Source organism: Penaeus vannamei, chromosome 28 (genome assembly GCF_042767895.1).
Source record: "Penaeus vannamei isolate JL-2024 chromosome 28, ASM4276789v1, whole genome shotgun sequence".
In the NCBI taxonomy this organism is placed as follows: Eukaryota; Metazoa; Arthropoda; class Malacostraca; order Decapoda; family Penaeidae; genus Penaeus; species Penaeus vannamei.
Window position 1 is genome coordinate 27,386,055 of NC_091576.1, and position 4,790 is coordinate 27,390,844.

The window sequence follows — 4,790 nt, forward strand, 5'->3', positions numbered from 1 at the left end:
TGTGTGATTTCGTTAAGCTGTTACTTTTGATACGATTAATATCTTGGCTGTCGTTTTGGTTGTTACGGACATTTTATTTATCATTATTATTGTTATCATTACTATTATTATTTTATCATCATTATCATTATCATCATTACTATTATTATTTTATCATTATCATTATTATTGCCATCATTATTATCATTACTATTATTATTTTATCATTAACATTATTACTACATTATTATGATTATCAATGTTTCTGTTCGTATTCCTGTCTTTATTCATGACTGCCCCCACTCTCCCTCCCCCCCCCTCCTTTTCCTTCTCTCTCCCCTTTCCTAATTTTCCCCCTGTCCTTCCTCCTTTCTTCCACATCTTCTCTTCCCCTCATTCTTTTCTGCCATTTTTTTCTTTCGTTTCCTTAATGTCCTCCTCCTTTCTCCCCACTTCTCCCATCTCCCAAACCTTTCCGAATACTTCCTCCCACATTCCCTCTCCTCCTTTTCTCCTCTCTCTCCTCACCTCCCCTTCCTGCATGCAAGTGAGAGCTGCAATGCTTTCCTCCAGAACCTTTTACACACCAGCTCTCCTCAACCCCCTCTTCTTCTCCCTCTTATCCACCTCCTCTTCCTCTCTCTCTTTCCCCTCTCCTTCCTCTCTCCCCTTCCCTTCTCCTCTCTCTCTCCCCTACCCGCCCCTCCCCCGCTATGCTGTCCTCTCCCTCCATTTTCGTAATACCTTCCCTCGCTCTTTCTTCCCTTTCTCCCTTTCCTTCTATCGATTTATTTAGAGAGAGAAAGAGAAAGACAGGGAGCGAGAGAGAGACAGAGAGAGAGAGAGAGAGAGACTGAGAGAAAAATATATAGAGAGAGAGGAGAGAAAGAAATTATATAAAGAGAAATGATAGAGAGAAATAATATAAAGAGAAATATATATATATATATATATATATATATATATATATATATTTATATATATGTATATATATATACATATACACACACACACACACACACACACACACACATATATATATATATATATATATATATATATATATATATATATATATATATATATATATATATATATATATATATATATATATATATATATACAGAGACAGAGAGAGAGGGAGAGAGAAAAAAAAAGATAAAAGAAAAGAAACAAAGTCAGCCTTTGGATCTCGAAGTCGAAGGAAATTCTTAACTGAAGTCTATTTCCGAAGAGTTTGTGCTGGAATGACGGGAATGGGAATACAGCAGGAATTCGCCCGCCTTCTTCAATAGCATGTAGATGCACTGTACGAACATGCGCCTACAAAGGCTCTTTCTCTCTTCAGTTCTGCCTTTCTCTCTGTATCCTGTATATACGTTTTTCTCTCGTTCTAAATCTATCTACACTTATCTATATCTGTCTATCTAACTATCTATCTATCGTTATATGTCTGTCTACCTATCTAACTTTTTTGTCTCTGTCTAGCTATATATCTGTCTGTCAGCCTGTCTGCCTGCCATCTATCTAACGGTTTATACATATGTACACGCATACATACACTTCTCTCATCCTAACAACCACAAAATTTACCAAAAGACCAGGAGACGATGCAGAAAACAAGAAACAGTTGGGTCTTGTGATGGTACCGCTAGCTATGATCACCTCAAATATGCAAATTATCAAGAGAGTTAATTACAGGTGGATGTGTTTGATATGTCTCTTACTACAGGTGTGATCCCCGACACCGCCACATATAAAAGTAGTGATAGCTTGGTCGGTCTGATTGATTAACTCGACAAATAAAGAAATAGCTAAAGTCTCTGACAGGTTAAAAGCCAGTAAATTACCCTTAAAATATGCACAAAACACGTTATTTCAAAAGCAAAGGAAAATCACTCACCCGTTGCCTCCTAGTGAGATAAGGAACGAAATTATTGAGGACGGAATCCTAAAAGAATCTCGGGAGTAGTCACAGAACACCTCCTTCCGAACCTGCATATTAATGATGCCAATGCATAATAAGCCAAGCTGTACGGTATTCTGCATTTAATCCACGATTCCCTCGACAAGCAGTTGTTATTCCTCTTATACTACTTACATATTGAAGCCTGGTCTACTGCATATCAGTCTGGGGCGGTGATAGTGACCTTACTAGAGAGAGAGAGAGAGCAGTACGGCCTTTCTGAACTGTGTGCGTGTGGAGGAAGGAAGGACGGAGAGAGTGAGGGAGTGAGAAGGAAGGAAGGAGGGAGTGAGAAGGAGGGAAAGAGGGAGTGAGAAGGAAGGAAGAAGGGAGGAAGGGGGAGATTAGGTGATTCGGCCTCTTCAGAGAGAGAGAAAAAAAATCCAAACAGAGCGGTACGGACTTTTGCTAGTCTAAGAGAGGTGGGATCACAACCATAATTCCTCTAATGATCTGGATGTACCAAAAATACACGACATCATAACACAGTCTGATGCAATATCCGTCTTCAGAGTCGTCTACAAATCACTCCATGGAGAGAGAGAGAGAGAACAGAAAAGAAGAGAGAAAGAGAGAGAGAGAGTGATCTGCCCAGTCAAATACGCCTCTTGTACTGTGAAGATATTCAGTCATTCTTACCTTTTCTACATTTGTCACGAACAGCAATCACAAACGCAAACACAACATCGTAGCGCAACGGCATTCAACCAACCACCGCCAGGCACGGAAAGCAAATCTCATCTATTGAGCTTTAAGGAAGGTTAATATCCTGCCTGAACATTAAATTTTGCATATCATAAAAAAATATTCCATCGTTTAACATTTGATAATATGTATGTATATGCTATCAATTACCTAATTACTACTGCAGTGTTTTTTATCAGTATTGCTTTGTGTGTCTGTGTGCGTGCGTGTGTGTGTGCGTGCGTGCGTGTGTTTGTGTGCGTGCGTGCGTGTGTGTGTAGGTATATGTACATGCGTGTGCACAGACGGAGAGAGAGCTTGAGACACACAGAGAGTCCTCATGAGCACGCGACGAGGGCATCCTAAGTCCCTTGGCCTCAAAGGACGTCCTCACCCAAGTAGGATCGTCGAAGTGTCAGCTCTCCCGACGACGAGCACTTCCGCTGCTCTTCACCCCCGGGCCTGAACTCTCCCCCTCCCCCCCCAGAACATCAGATGCGAACTGTAGTGCCTAAGGAGTCCCAAGTACATATTCTCCAAGTCCTTTTCCCTTTCAAATAATCCTTTTTAACCTCCTTTCCCCAGTAAGGAAAGCAGAGCAAGAGAGGGAAAAGGAGAGAGAGAAAAAATATATATATTACTTTCCGGACGCCGTAAATAACTTCACGAGAGAAAGATGGTTCTTGGCTCCAGCTGTGCGGCCTGAGATCCTACCAAATATCTCAAGAAAGCTTCGTGTCCCGGATCAGTGAAGCTCAGGGAGAGGAAAGGTGAGCCAACTCGGTGAGATGAGAGTGAAAACATCCGGAGAGGAGGGAGGGAGGGAGAGGAAGGAAAGGAGGGATTGGGAAGGAGGGGCAGGATGGAGGGAGGGAGAAAAGGAGGAAGAGGAGGGAGGGAGAAAAGGAGGAAGAGGAGGGAGGGAGGGAGTGGGAAGGAGGGGGAGGATGGAGGGAGGGAGAGGAAGGGAGGGATTGGAAAGGAGGGGCAGGATGGGGGGAGGGAGAAAAGGAGGAAGTGGATGGTGAGAGGGAGTGGGAAGGAGGGGGAGGATGGAGGGAGGGAGAAAAGGAGGAAGAAGATGGAGGGAGGGAGGGAGAAAAGGAGGATGAGGATGGAGGGAGGGAGTGGGAAGGAGGGGGAGGATGGAGGGAGGGAGAAAAGGAGGAAGAGGAGGGAGGGAGAGGAAGGAAGGGAGGGATTGGGAAGGAGGAAAGGAGGAAGAGGATGGAGGGAGGGAAGGAGAAAAGGAGGATGAGGATGGAGGGAGGGAGTGGGAAGGAGGGGGAGGATGGAGGGAGGGAGAAAAGGAGGAAGAGGAGGGAGGGAGGGAGAAAAGGAGGAAGAGGAGGGAGTGGGAAGGAGGGAGGAAGGGGGAGATTAGGTGATTTGGCCTCTTCAGAGAGAGACAGACAGACAGACAGACGGAGAGAGACAGAGAAAGATGGAGAGAGAGATAGAAAGAAGAGACAGAAAGAGGGAAGTAAAGCAAGGGAAGGAGGGAAGTTAAGCAATTCCACCTCCTGAGAGAGCAAGAGACAGACAGACAAAAGACGAAAGACAGACAGACAAACAAACAGACAATTATATAAACACACAAAAAAATAAAAAATAAAACCCAGCTAAGCAGCCTAAATCCCAGGTTTTAATAGGACCTCCAAGCACAAGGCCAACATCGGGTCCCGAACTCGAAGCCACCTTAAGACATTTTCGCGAAAGATTTCTCAAGACGACGGAATCAAAAACTTTAGGAGAGTTTTGGCCGGTTAACTTTTCCGATAAGATTGTTTGATGGAGATCTGATTTTAAGGATTATGTGCATCCGGGGGCGAGTGTGAGAGAATTGAAGGAATTTGATGTATTTAAAGTTTCTGGATATGGCCAACCCTTCATACTCTACCGGCCATCGTAACTTCAGATTGAATAATGGTAATAAATCCCAGAGAATTATCTTATTCAGTTAGAAGCAAATCCTTTCTTCTACTTTAAGGGCAGTAAAAGGCAGAGAGAGAGAGAGAAGCACCGGCTATAGAAATGATATTGATGAAACCAAAGAAAAGCTATATGTTTGCATTTAGATGTGTGATTTAATGTTAATTAACTCTGCCTTTATCTATATCCACATCTGTCTATATCTATATAGAGAGACATTGATATATCT